Source organism: Galeopterus variegatus, unplaced genomic scaffold (genome assembly GCF_000696425.1).
Source record: "Galeopterus variegatus unplaced genomic scaffold, G_variegatus-3.0.2 Scaffold1240, whole genome shotgun sequence".
In the NCBI taxonomy this organism is placed as follows: domain Eukaryota; kingdom Metazoa; phylum Chordata; class Mammalia; order Dermoptera; family Cynocephalidae; genus Galeopterus; species Galeopterus variegatus.
The window spans coordinates 228143-243457 of NW_007727351.1; positions in this window are offsets into that span (position 1 = coordinate 228143).

Below are 15315 nucleotides of genomic sequence, written 5' to 3' on the forward strand. Positions count from 1 at the left end.
ATTGGTTGGTTGGTTGGTTGGTTTTTGTTTTGGTTTTTGTGTTCCCTCAAGTACTTTGAGATTGAACACTCTCAAGATAGCTTAAAAAGTCACAAAAATATGCTGTCATCTTAATATGAGGCTTCTGTTCCTTCTTTAGGAATCCACTGTGTGGGTAGCCATGTCATTGTTGTGACGCACCCTCCCACAAGAAATGCACTTACACGCCACTCGTGCAGAAAAGGGCAGTTTATTCACTCCAGCGACCATCTCCCAAGAAGCAACCAAGGAAGAGCTGCGTCAGGCCTTGGTCTTTTGGGGTTTTTAAAGGCAAAAACCACATCCCAGGTTTGTCCAGGTGCAGAAAGCAAGCTAGGGAGCTAGGTCACAGAAGCCAAGAATGAGCCATTAAAGCAATCAAGCATACAACTTTTCATTGTGTATGGTTCCTGTTCCCATGTAATAATTCACAGTGTATGGCTCCTGTTCCCATGTAATAGTTCACTGTGTATGGCTCCTGTTTCTGTAAAATGGTTTTTGTTTCTATGAGAAGGTCAATGATTTCTCATGCAGAAGGTGGGCGGGTAGTCTACAGGTCAGACAGGGTAAAATGGAGTTACTTAGGTTAAACAAGCAATTCTACAGAAGCAGATAGCATATGTTATGAGGGTGTACGGAACTCTATTTCACCGTGTTTTCACCCAATGTCCCAATCCTTAGGCTAAAAACATGCAGTTGTGATGTGGTAGCAAGGACATTCACTAGGCACATGTAGAGGTGCAGTGATCCTGAAGGAATGGGAGTTTAAAGAAAGATGGAACCTGTACAAATAGTCTGGGGGTAAAGAAGTCTGGAATGTATAGGGGTGCAGCCATAGCCTTAGTGCCTACCTTGAAGGAGCTACAGACCCTAACACAGCATCTCACTCAGAGATGACAATGGGTTCCATCCTGTGAGTCAACAGGTCTCCTACCTTCACCAGGTAGTAATTAACAGTGAGTGGCAATCACAGAGCTTATGTGGTAGGAGAGGCAGCCAGGCACAGGCCATGCTCCAGGATCAGCACAACCCTTCATGTCTCTGGTGCATTCCCATCCTAGCTGACTCTCTGCTTTGCAAACAATTCTAATGCAATCAAGGGGTCAGTTGGCCACCTGCATGGTAGCTATGGCTGCTGCTGTGGTGGCAAGCCACCCTTGGTCCCCAAGCCAATCCACAAACCAATTCACATTTGCTTAGAGTTTATGGATAAGCGCCAGACTCCACTGGTGACTCTCCTTGTGTCTATAGTGACTAGTCCGGGGCTAGGTAGCCAGGTGCTCAGTCAATGCCTGTTGAATAGAGGTAAAATAGTCAGGGCCAGCAACAAGCCAGATATTCCCATATTCTGCATCTAGTGCAGTGGTTTTGTCCCAGTGTTGAACTGAAGCTGTGGAGTCTTACAATCTTGGAATTAAAAGACATTGAGCCCATCTGGCCTACTACTAAGGGAGAGAAGAGGACTGGCAGAAAGTCTTGCCCTAATTCCCACAGGGGGAAGAGTCCAGATAAGAACCCAAAGGAAGGCTCCCCAGTCTGGGTTCTTGCTGATATTTCATGTGTCCTGGAGACTCTGGGATGATAGAAGAGCCTAAAGCCAGAAATGCAGTGGTCTTGGGCCTCTGTCACAGTGAATAAAACAAATACTGGAACACCAAGGCTCTTGTCTGCATATGAGACTGTACTCATAAATAATGGAAAATTACTAATTCCCTAGAACTATTAAGATTCAAACTTTCTGAGGAATTAACAGCATAATCCAAGAAGACAATGAAAGAAAGGTTGGCACTGCCGAATTATGTGCGTCTACCACTTTCTGTCTAGCCCCATGTCATGAAAACACAATTATACATACGCAAACTGGTGTGCATAAATCTGTTTGTCATATGAGGAACTCAAGAGGAAATGTAAACCCACAGCTATGCCAGTTCTTGGTCTTCTTTAGTCATTATTCCAGGTAAATGGGCATGTTCAGGGCTTTTCTTTCTTTTTGCATCAATTCAAATCCCTGTATGGTTAATTAAAAGCAATGGCATCATCTCTGCTGTGATGGAACGATCCCATTTCAACAATCCGTCACACTAATTAGAAAGGGGAAAAGGGATTTGTCTGTTTCCAAATTGTCTATTCTAAAACTAGTGGAATTCAGAGGAGATGAGACAAGCAAAATTCAACATGCAAATTTTTTGGGAAAATGATGCTTCATGAATTTTAACGTGATTTGGATTTATTTAGATTTTGGCTCCTTTCATTATTATTGTTGCTGCAACGTAATAATAACCTAATAATAATTATATTCACAATAATAATACTAGTAGTAACAATCATAATAATGATCATAACAGCAGATAGCATTTTAGAATGTCTGTTCTGTCCTGCACCTCCATTTCCCCAAGAGTGTTCATACAAGTGCTGGTTCTCTGTCATGGATAAATGCTCCCACGGATCAGAGATGCATTGGTAAGTTGAATACTGTAGTCCCCTTTGGAGAATTACAGTGCTCACTAGAAAATAATTCCTTTTTCTGGTTTTCTATTTTTAAGAGTCTTAAAGTTAAAAAAAATCATATTCAGAACTATTGAAACATATTTGAAAATGGAATGGTTTATATGTAGAATATTTATTAGCATCATAGGAATTGGTATTTCATGGAATAGATTTTGGTATTTTAATCATTAAAAACTACCTGCTGTACAGTTATCTTATTGAAGATAAGAAAAATGAGACTCAGAGGGGCAAGAGGATTTGTCAAAGGTTAACAAGTAAATATCCCTAGAATTTGAACTAACGTCTATCTGGCTTCAAAGTCCGTGCTCCCTGGATGAATACACCTTGTTAGCCATAGGGGTTTTGGTTTGTGCATGTACTTTGTCATTCAAGTTAACTTTTTCATCTTTGCTCTTTTGAGGGGTTGCTTTAGAACATTTGTGAAATAAAGCATCCAAACTAGACAGCAGACCTGGATTCAAGTCTTCACATGAGGCATGATACAACCTAGATCCCTTTGCTAATACAACAAATTTATGTCAGTATGATCAGCACGGGTCACCAGGTAGGGGAAGGAAGAGGGTCAGGAGGACAAGAAACCTTCTCTTCGCACTTCTGGATGTCAGGCTCTGGGTGGGCCTGGGGTATAGCGATGCACAAGACAGGAAGGTATCAAAAATGCTTTCACCAAGGCAGGGCTCAGCTAATCACTTTTTACATTGTTGGCTTTTGATGAACAGAAGTTCTTAGTTTTCAAAAGGTCTAGTTTATCTTGTTTTACCTTTATTATTAATGCTTTGGAGGCTACTTAAGAAATCTTTGCCTAAAACAAGATCATGGAGCTACTCCACTGTATTATTCTGAAGCTTCATTATTTTAATTTTCAGTGTTAACGTTCATAATTTTTCTCAAATTAATTTTTGTATACTGTGAGACAGGGAGGCAAGTTCATTTTCCCCCAATTTTTATTTTTTTTAAATTTTTTTCACCAATATTGGAAATTAAAAGGAGAAAAACACAACAACAGATTTTTTTTGGGAGGGGACCGTTTCACTGGGAAAAGACTGTTTCACTGGGAAGCAGTCTTTTTAATAAATGAAAATTTTTTTCACCAGTATTGGAAATTAAAAGGAGAAAAACACAACAACAGATTTTTTTGGGGAGGGGACCGTTTCACTGGGAAAAGACTGTTTCACTGGGAAGCAGTCTTTTTAATAAATGTTGCTTCCTCCCCCAAATTTATTTGAAAAGACTGCAACATTTATTTGAAAAAGAAGCAAAATTTATTGAAAAGACTGTTTCCCAGTGAAATTCTGTTAGTGTAAATCAAACGACTGTTTTCGTAGGGGTTTATTTCCTGACTCTATTTTGACCTGTTGTGCTATTTCTCTGCGCCAATACCCACACTGACATAATTACTGCAGCTTCCCACCAAGGCTTAAAACCTATTAGTCTTCTAACAGTTTTTTAAATATTGTACTGGATCTTCTATTCCCATAGCATTTCCATAAAACTTTTGAATTTGCTTATTAATATCCACAACACTAAAATAAAAAAGAATAATCTTCTAGGATTTTGATTGGAATTATACTGAGTCTATAAATGAATTGGGGAAAAATTAAAATCTTAATATTAAGTATCTCCACCCATGAACATAGAATACATGTCCATTTGTTTAGAATATGTATCCATATTCTTTAATTTTCCTCAGCAGTATTTTGTGCTGTTCTGTGTGGAATTCTTATACATCTCTCATTAGATTTATTCTTAGATACTTGATATTTTTAATGTTACACACATTTCCATGCATTTATTCCTATGTACTTGATGTTTTCCTATGCAGCTATAAATAGTATTTTCAAATTTATTTTTCTGTTCTTTGTTGCTAGAATATTGAAACATAATTGTTTTTATGTAGACTTTGTTTCCATCATCTTCAGTAAGTTGACTTACTAATTTTAACTGTAGGTTAGGTGATTTTTACATTCATAATCATTCCATTTGTGAAAAAAGATAGTTTTATTTATTCCTTTCTAAATCCTTATGATTTTCATTTATTTTCTGTGTGATTTTTTTTTTTTTTTTTTTTTTGCACTGGGTAGGCTTTCCAGCACAAAGTTGATTAAAGGTGAGGATAGCAGACATCGTTTTTTTCTGTTCCTATCCCCAGAGACAAAGCATTAAATACTTCACTGTTGAGTATGAGGTCAGCACAAAGTTTTTAGCGGATATATCAGATTAAGGACATTCCATTTAACTCACACGTGCTGATTAGTTTTTATCGTTAATAGGCATCACATTTTGTCAAATGCTTTTTATACATTTACTGGGAAGATCATAGCGTTTTCTCCTGTATTCTGTTAAGGGGTAAATTAAAATGATTAGCTTTTCAACATTAAATCTAACTTGCATTCCTGGAATAAATCCCATTTTGTCAAATTGTATTGCCCTTTTTATATATTGATGGGTTAAATTTGACAATATCTTTTGCAGGATTTTAGTATCAACGTTTATGAAAAATGTTGACCTATAATTTTCCTTTCTCATAAAGTTCTTATCAGTTTTTGCATCAAGTTTATGCTTATTGCATGAAATTAGTTGGGAAGTATTCTCACTTTTTCTATTTTCTAGAAGAGTTTGTGTAAAGTTACAGTATTTTCTTCAATGAATATTTGGAAATATTCACCTGTGAAGCAATCTGGGCCTCATGTTTTCTCTGGGGAAAACTTTTCCGTTTGAGATTCAATACACTTAATCAATGTAGAGGTATTTATGATTTTATTACTTTTTCATCCAGCTGAGTAAATTGTGTTTCCATGAAATTTATATATTTCATCTAAATTTTCAAAAGTATTGGCACACATTTTTTCACAATTACCTGTTTTCATCATTTTAATGCCTGAAAGATCTGTTGTTTTGCTTTCCTCCTTTTCGTTTCTGATATTAACAATTTTTTCCCCTTTTTATCTTTTTTGACCAGTGTTGCTAGAGACTTAAAACTATTTCATTTACCTTTTCAAACACCAGACTTTGACTTTGCTGATCTCCTCTGTTATTTAATCATCTTCAGTTAATTAATTTATCTCTTCATTTGCTATTATTTTCTCCTTCTATTTTCTTTGTGTTTAATTTTCTGTTCTTTTTTTTTAATCTCTGAGTTAGAGGATTAGATTATTCATTTTCAATATTTCTTTTTGTCTGGTTTACGTATTATAAACCATACATTTTAAATTTTGCCTTTCTTTAGATGAATAATGTGAGTCTTGGTTTGATAGATTTTTATCATTATATAATTTTAATTATTTTATAATAATATTGCTACCATTTTTATTATGAGTTTTAAATTGTGTTGCTTAATTTTCAATTCTTTGAAATTCCTCATCCTCTCTCTTTTAAATTATAACTAAATTCACCTGTGGTCAGAAAATATACAATGCATTATTTCAATTCTTTGAAATTTTTGGAAATGTGCTTTAAGTCTATAATTCTATTTTGGTTCATAAGTGAAAGGTTTTTGGAAAAGAATGCAGTTGTTAGATGTTGTCTTTAATAAGTATCCTTTAGGTCAATTAGGTTAATTGTGTTATTGAAATCTTCAGATTTACTCCTCTTTTTATTCTAATTTTTTTTTAATCAATTACGCTTATTCATGGGGTACTTAACTGACCATCATCACCTGTGCCCAAGATGTGATGGTCAGATCAATACTGTCAGAGTGCCCATTACCACAAAGAGCAATTATTCCCTGTGTCCCCCACCCAATTAATCCCAGATGCATACAAATTTATAATTATTATTATAGACATAATATTTCTATTCTGCTGAATTTACCATTTTGCTGTTATGAAATATTTCTCTTAATCTTTTGTAATACTTTGTTCTTTAAAATCTATTTTGTCTGATATTAATATTTCTATTCGAGTTTTCTTCGGGTGGTGCTTGTATGGTTATTTTTGTATTTTTGTGAATTCTTTTACTTTCAATCTATCTATGTCTTTATATTAAGGTGTGTTGCTTGCAAAGAGCATAGATCTAGGCTTTGGTTTTTACATTCAATCTGAAAATTTTAATCTTTATCTGGAGTGTTTAGACTATTTGCATTTAATGTCACTGTCTATGTAGTTGGTTTTAAACATACTATATTGCTATTTATTTTCTATGTCTCAAATGTTCTTTATTCCTTTACTTCTTATTTTTTTAATTTTTAATTAACTTTATTGATATGCAATTTATATAGAAGAAATAGCAAACATTTTAAGTGTACAATTTGGTAATTTTTGAAAGTTTTGTACACCCACAAAAGCATGCACCACAATTAAGACACAGAATATTTCAATCACCTTCAAAAGATTCCCCAAAACCCCTTTGCTCTTTATTCTTCCATCCAATCCCCCAGTTGCTATCCATCACAGGCAACTACTAATATACACAGAGTTTTGTCCAGTTTCAAGGGAAGAAAAAAATTATTCACCTCTCAATGGAGCAGTGTCAACATCTCATCATAAGAAAAATATGTGGATGAAATATAAATATATTGGTGTGGCAAATATTGGAAAATGCCACAATAACATTAGGCCATAATTTTTCTACGGTATTTCATTAAATAAATATAATACAATGGAATACAATGTATTATTTATCATTTCTGTTGCTGATGTACATTTGAGTTGTTTCCAGTTTGAGTATTATAAATAAATATACAGAAAACTCTTGTACAACTCTTTTGACATCACATGCATTTAATTACATTGAGTATGTATCATGTTGAATGAAATTGTTCCATCACAGAAAATGGGTATGCCACCTTTAGAAATTAGTGATAAAAAGTTTTCCATAGTGTTTGGACAAATCTACACTTCTATTGGCAGTACATAAAGCATTTGGTTGATACATATCCTTATCATTACAAGTGAAACAAGAGGCTGGTAAGCAAGTTAGGAACGGAGTATAGGAAGCTCTGCTTTCCCGTCTTGGTGTTCAGAGCTATTCCTCAAGTCCAAGACCTCCAAGGCTGGAGGTCTACAGGACAAGCCTATAGATATGCTTTACATGGCAGGAACTATGCTGCTGTTGGTGCTGCTGTTCCTGTTGTTACTTACCTGAATCCGAATCCCTATTAGACTGGGCATAACTCAAGCTCCAGGATTTTGAGAAGCTTGCTACTCTATAATTTCTTATCAGGCCCCATCTCAGAATCATCCACTTTTCCCCTGAAGGCATTTCTTCTTGAAGTCCCCTGATAAGCAAAATTAAACACTATCTTGTTTAGGATATAAATATACACAATAAAGTAAAGTATTTTTTTTAAAAAAAGCAAGAAAATAAAAAATTTAAAATTCAGATGAAATGTGTCTTTGGGGGGAAGCCGAGTGTGAGGTGGGTGGTGGCATCCATGCTGAGTCAGCGTAATGTTCCAGTTATTGGTGGGTGGTGCGTCCATGGATTATTTTTTTTAGCCTTATCACTTATGTATATATACTACATGTATTCATTTTATATCTGCTTGTAAATCTATGTATTCTTTTATTCAGTTATGTCTGAATAAATTCCCATTGCGACTTTATTAAAAGCAATGACCTGTTATTAAAATCATTGAAATCAATGATTACAAAATTATCGTGATTTTATAAAATCAATGAATGATTGTATTTAGTCACTTTGGCAGGCAAAGGTCTAGGTATATAAGAATAAATTATGACATCATAAAAATTAAGCCCTATATTTCTTTTATAAAATTTTTTTGTGCATGCTGTATAAGGTGTTATCATAGGAGGAAATTTGTGAATATGAGAGACATAATAAGGAGATTTTTAAAAGGAGATATATACAAACCTGTATAAATGAGCATATTCTATTTCTTTGCCTTAACACAGACTTGGTTGTTCATTTAATTGAACCTAGAATTTTTCCAAAAGATTCTTTCAATTCTGAAACTAATTCATGATTTATATTAGTAATAAAAATAGAATTTCTGAAAATAGAAATAAAAGACATTAGATGTATTAGAAATATGGGCTGAGGCTATAAATATCCTACTGACAGATGGGGAAGTCTAAATTACACACATGTTTATTAAAAATGTTTAAACTCAGAAATTAAAAATGCTAATTTAAACAATTACAGGTTCAACTTTATACCATGACAAAAATTACAACTAAGTGAAATTCAGAGTGTTGGCAGGTGTGTGGGTGAAGGGGACCACTCATGAACTTCTCGTGGTTCAACCAGGCTGGACTGGTACAGCTACCCAGAGAGAAGGCTGGTGTAATTAATTAGTGAAAATAAGAAGGTGCATTGCTGGTGACCCAGCAGAGAAGCTGCAACACAGGGAACAGATATAAAGAGATTCAACTCATTTCAGCTTTGTCTGTGGCAGCAGCAGGTGTCAGAGAAAGCCAGGTGCCCATCAGTGGAGTAATAGATGGATGAAATGTGTGAACACACATTATGCGAGATGAAGCGGTTAGAAGCAGCAAACCAGGAAACATGCAGCAATATGACAAGACCTTAAAAGTGCTGAGTGGAACATCAGCACAATATCATTGCTATAAATTTAGAATACATACACTGAAAACAACATTGCACATTTTACAGGTACCCATATATACAGGGCATCTTCTCAAACACATTATAACAGTTACCTATTGGGGAGGTGAGAAATATAATTGAAAAAGAGGGGGGTAAGAAATTAAAATGAGAGAGAGAGTCCTTGAATGTTGGTATGTCATGAACTGAGGAATATGATCAACCAACTTCCTCTGCTGAGCTTTCTACACTTTCAAATGAAGATCAGAGCTGAGAGAAAATTTAGCAGAGAAGATATTGATGAGTTTGAGTTTGACGCAACTGTGGGATGTCCAGTTGCTGAAATTCAGGAGGCACACAGAGAGGTGCTGCTAGAGATTGTGAGGAAGAAGAATCTGGAGACAGAGCCCAACACAGGCAGAAGAGGACACTACAAGAAAGAATGAGGTAGCACAGGGATAAGTTTGGTGAGTCCAGGAGCTGAGAACACCCATCAGCAATGGGACGAAAGCAGAGGGGAAGGTCACAGCGTACGGGAATGAGTGTGGCTCACAGGCACAGGGACAGAGAGTTTCCAGGAGTGCTGAGTGAGCAGCAGGTGGAAGGCAGCTCAGGGGCCTTGGAAAGCAAGGGTTGAAACCATCTTTAGGATTTGGTCATGATTTTATTGCAGTTATTGTTAAGCAACATGTTAGTTTTGGTTGGTGGCATTAGTGGCTGTGAAGCATGGAAGAGACCCCGAGGAGCAACTAGGAATCCCCCTCACTCTTCTGCCACTGATGAGGTGCAAGCATCATCTTTCAAGATATTTATCTTCTCTGGACCTCAGTCTTGCAGAGATTGAAACAGAGACAATGGTCATTCCTTGCACTCTTGTTCTACGGTTTTAATTAGCATAGGTGAAAGTCCTTTTATAATTTATATTGTTCAAGCATGGTAACTCCTGCTAACATGAGGGATCTCAGTAAGAAGACTGACTTCCAGAAGTAGAGATTCAGAGACACTTTGAGTTCAGTTTCTCTATTTTAAAATGAGCATTAATCATAGAATAGAACACATCCTCATAAAGTTGTCTCAAGGATAAAGTAAAATAATCTGGGTACCTCATGGCTCAGTCAAGTTGACACATGAAATTAACCACCACAAGTTCACCTCCTGTCAGCCTGGCACCCATGTACATGTCCTTGATATCTTGTAGCTTAAATACTATGATATAAAAGGTAACAATATTTAAACACTATGATATAAAGTCAATACATCTTATGTCACATAATGAGGAAATAAGGGAGAAAAGAAAACAGATATTATATACATACATATATGTATCATATATATGTATATATATCACAAATACATTCATAACAAAATAAGAAAGAGAGATTTATAACAATTACAGTCCTCAGCTCTGTGATTGGTCACATGGTTTTAGCTGGTATTTGTAACTATCTTCTTCCACTGCCTGTTCTATATTCACTTTGCCTTTAGCAAGTACCTCAGCTATTTACCCAGTGGAGTGGCCCAAATCTTCATTCATACCTGAAGGGTCTGGGCCATTAGTACCCCGCCTGGATAGGGTTGTTGTTGTCTTCCATTGGCCTTAATGACAGGTCATGTTAATAGTAAGAGACACGTAAAGGATCTCTTGTATTCCAGACATAATCTCCCTTACCTCCATTGTGGAGTAGTAGTCCAATTTTCTTTAGGTAGGAAGAATGAACCAGCTCAGCCAGCACAGTAACCCCCTTTTTTTGCCTGTCGATTCAGAGGTACGATGAGCCCCAAAGTGGCCCAGTGGCAGTCTTAGCTCCCAGTTCAATGCTATCATTCTCATGTCTCCTGGTGTAAGCATTTCTACCTCTGGAACTAAGACCTCTAGTTCAGAAGAGCATAAGGTCACAGAACAGGAAGCAAAAGCTTTGCTACTGGTCACTAGAGGCAATGATAAGTGGTACTACTCCCATTTCCACCTCTTGATTCCTGGACCTGTGAGTCCTGGCTGTGGGAGAAACAGCACCATATACTGGAGGCTGATTCAGAGCATGTACAGTCTCCTGCAGAATCTTGCCCAGCCCTGCAGAGTATTGCCAGCTGATGCTGCAACTTCGTCTTCAAAAGGCCACTTCTCTCTCTTTTTTGATGTGATGAAGTCTGTCACTGTATCACAGAAGAGTTATATATTTATAAAAAGAGATATTTATTGTAAGGAATTGGCTCCTGTGATTAAGGAGCCCATGTGTCCCAAGACTCTCGGAATGAATAAGCAAGCTCAAGACCAGGAGAGCCGATGGTGTGGCTCCCGTCTCAGCCGAAAGGCCTGGACTGAGAGCCAGTGGTGTAGTTTCAGTCCAAAGGCTGGCAAGCTTGAGACCCATAAAGAGCTGGTGTTTAGTTCTAATACAAAGGCAGAAAAAAAGCTGATGTCCCAGTTCAAAAGCTGTCAGGCAGGAAAAATTTTCTCTGACTTGGAAAATTTTCTCTGACTCTTTTCTTTCTCAACTGATTGCATGAAGCCCACTCACAATAGGTAGGTAATCTGTTTTACTTGGTTTGCCAATTTAAATGTTAATCTCATCCAAAAACACCCTCACAGAAACACCCCGAATCACGTTTTCCAAAATATCTGGGCATGCTGTGGCCCAGTCCAGTTAACTCAAAAAATTAACCATCACACCAGGTGTAGGATCTGGTACATAGTTAATGTGAAATAACATGTGTTAAAGAAACAAATGAGTGGTGCCCAGTATTTCTTTTCTAAACCATCTAACTTAATGTTGACAGAGTCATGCAAATAAAATATAAGCTAGAGCACACCACACTTCTTTTGTAACCTAGATGCTTCTCCCCTTTACCTGTAAAAGTTCACAATTCCTTACATGGTATGAAAGACCTTCCATCAACCTGTCCCATCTTATAGGCTCTCAGAGAATCCCATGTTAAAATATCACACTTTTTCTACTTCCTCATGGATTATAAGGTCCTTGACAGTAGGAACTAAGTGTTATATTTGTAATCCAGGAATCCCATGGAGTGGCAAGTGCAGAGTAGGGGCTCACTAACGTCCACTGATTTAACAAATGAGTGAAGGCGTGCTTCCACTCCTTTCCTGTTTGGCTGAAGGCTTGGACCCCAACCCTGGGTGTCCAGAATCCACGACATACAAGTACACAGGGTGGTCTGGAAGCCTCCACCAAAGAGAGGCACTTTTCCTAGAAGAATTCAGAGCCACTCATGCTTGGACCTAATCCAGGCAGTTCACACATCCATGATTTCCACACTATTGCTCTATACTAGCCCTCAGGTGGAAGTCTTGCCCATATGAGTTGGGTGTCCCAGCTCTAACAGAACAATAACTGCACTTATATTGCACTTACTTGGAGCCAGCACTATGCTAAGGGCTTTACCTCTATTAGCTTGTTCAATCCTCACAATTGAGATAGGGACTGGTGTAATCCCTGTATTACAGACGAGGAAACAAAGGAAGGAAGAAGACAGGTGGCATAGCCAAGTCCACAGAACAACTCTATATTCCCCATTTAAAAATCAGGTAACAGATTTAGAGTTTAAGCTAGATAACTTGGGCCACACATTAGTAAATGGTGGAGTCAGGGTCTCAGACAAGTTGACAACAAACCAGAGCTCTAACCCACCACACTGACCGGCACCTTCCAGTGCAGTCTGAAGAGGATGTTAATCAAACACCCAGCTGATCAGCCATCCTCTTTTCCAAATCTATACCTACAAAGGAGAGTGGGGAAGACAAGCTAACTTCTAATTCACATTTAGATTTTGAGAATCTATGCTCCCAAGTGGCAGAGCTGAGCTTAAAACCCAGGATTTCCGCTGAACAGTTCAGTGACGAATTACTGTTACAACCTGCATCTCAGGACTACTTCCATCCCTCCAGGCAGGTGATCAGAGCTGTCCTGAGAAACACAGCAGACTTTGTCACTTCAATACAGAGATGTAAAATTATACATACATCAATTTCAAAAGCTTGGGAATGCATTTTATAAAAGTCACCTCATGCCCCTGAAATCAATTAAGTGCGTCAGCTTCAGTCTCTTCCTAAATCCAGTGATACAGATAATAATTCCATGACCTGCCAGTTCCCAAGGCACCACTGAGCAGGGGTTTCTACCATTGCCCACTGAAGAGATGTGTTTTTCTCCTACCCTCTGAAGAAATGCCATATCTGGACAAGCCTCTGAATCTGATGTCATAGTTTCCTGGGTTCTATATCATCGGATGGATGTACGGACAGTGTTAACTGCAGAGACTTGGCCCGGCAAGGACTGACCATTTTCATTAATGATGGGAAACCATTCATGCATCCATTCATGTGTCCATTCATTTCTGGACCACCTCCTCTTTGTCATTGACTGAAGACAATGGTAAGCAAAAGCAAATCTGGTGTCTCACTCATGGGATCAGGAAACAAGCTCACAGCAGAATCACATAACCCACCAGGAGCTGGTGACAGGTGAGGGGTTGTATTAGCAGCAGGGGTCTGGTGGGGGTGGACCAGAGAAGGTGGGTTCTAGAAGGAAGTAACATAGATCAGGAAGAGAACAAGCCTCTGGGCTAGATGAAGCAGGTTCCTACAGAAGGGGCAGAATAGGGGCTATGATCAGATGTATGTTGTGAAATAAGGTAGCTAGAGAGGGTTGTGGGGCAAAAACAACTCGGAGGATGAAAGATGTGCAGACTCAGGGGTCCAGAATTCTCAGTATTCCAGTTAGCTCTAGGATCTGAGAGAGATCATCGAGCCCTAAGCAGCAGGAGCTCATGGACACTGGGTTCCCACTGGGATGCAGCACATACACCCCACCTTTGTTTCTTTGAGAGCTGTTAGGATACATCATTTGATAAGTAACAGAAATACCCAAACTGGCTTAGTCCATAAAAGAGGTGGATTTAGGACTGGGTTTACAGGCCAATCTCCAAGTCTCTGCAATTCTCTTTATCCTGCCCCTCCCCCATGTCTGTTTCATCTCATTTGGCCTTTTCTTGCAGTGTTCAAGGTCCAAACCTTATGTTTACAGACCACACATAGTAAGAATAAAGGGCTGTTTCTCATGGTTCCCAGCAAAATCCTGAGTTCACAAACCACCTTCTGTGTCTAGGAGAATATCAGGAACCTATTGGCCTAGGCTAATGAATGCACTGAGAAGAATGGAATTCATCTTTCAGGTTTAAACACCCCTGTAGCTTAAGGTGGGATTGCAAACCAACCTCAAATCTTCTAGAACAAAAAAAAGTCTTCTCTAATATAGTGGGGCTGGTCTTGACCATCCCATGAGAGAAGGTTCATGTCCTACTGACGTTTGAGCCCTTCTTTATTGGGGACAGTCAAACCAATGACCACCAGGTGGCACTGATGAAGATTATCAAATTATCAAATGGGAGTTGGACCAAATTACCCCCTTGTTGCTTTGAATCTATAACAACAGTATTATTTAATTATTCTCCTTATTTTGTTAAAGATGACCTCTCTGAGATCAGCATTTATCATTACATTAATTGTTTCAATATTGTCTGCTGGGAAGAAGACTTGGCAGTGTTTCAGAGCTCAGAAGCGGTCAAAAGAAATAAATTTTCCACAATATGTCATACATTTTACTTACAGTCACAAAGTATGAGAGCCAAAGGACTTCTTTGAGATGCGGAGACTGAGGAACAGTGAGAGTAAGGGACTTACCTATGGAGACACACGGGAGTTACTGAAGAAAGCAAGTGGGGACTGCAGGTGTCCTGACCACCTGGGACAAGACCTTTTCTCCTCGTGACTTAGTGACAATGCCTGTGCCTGGCTGAGCTCTGTGCTCTGCACCTGTCAGCCCGCTCTGGGCATATTTTGCCTCTGTGTGCTGACCACGTCTTTTAGAGCTCCGTCCGAGAGTCACACTCTCCGAATGCTTCCCCAATCCCCGGTAGCCTGAGGCTTGATTCCTCCCCATCTTGAGCTCCTCTCTGACTCTGTGCAAACTTCCTTCCCATCCTCATAGAACTTGGTCATGTACAATTGATCTCTTTTCTTCAGATTGCTGTTTCTTAAGGACAAGGACCTTTCACTTATTCCTATTTCTATAAATGCCTCACAGACATTGTAGAAGCTCAAACAATGTTTGCTGGATAATTGAACCTGGAAGTGAATAATTAGTAATTTAAATGAGCAAATTGAACTTATGCAAATATGATCAACGTTTAAATGAATATTCCTCTTCAAAGAGAAGATGATTTAAAATTGTGTGATACTGTTGAAGAGAACTGCATGTGGTCTCAAGC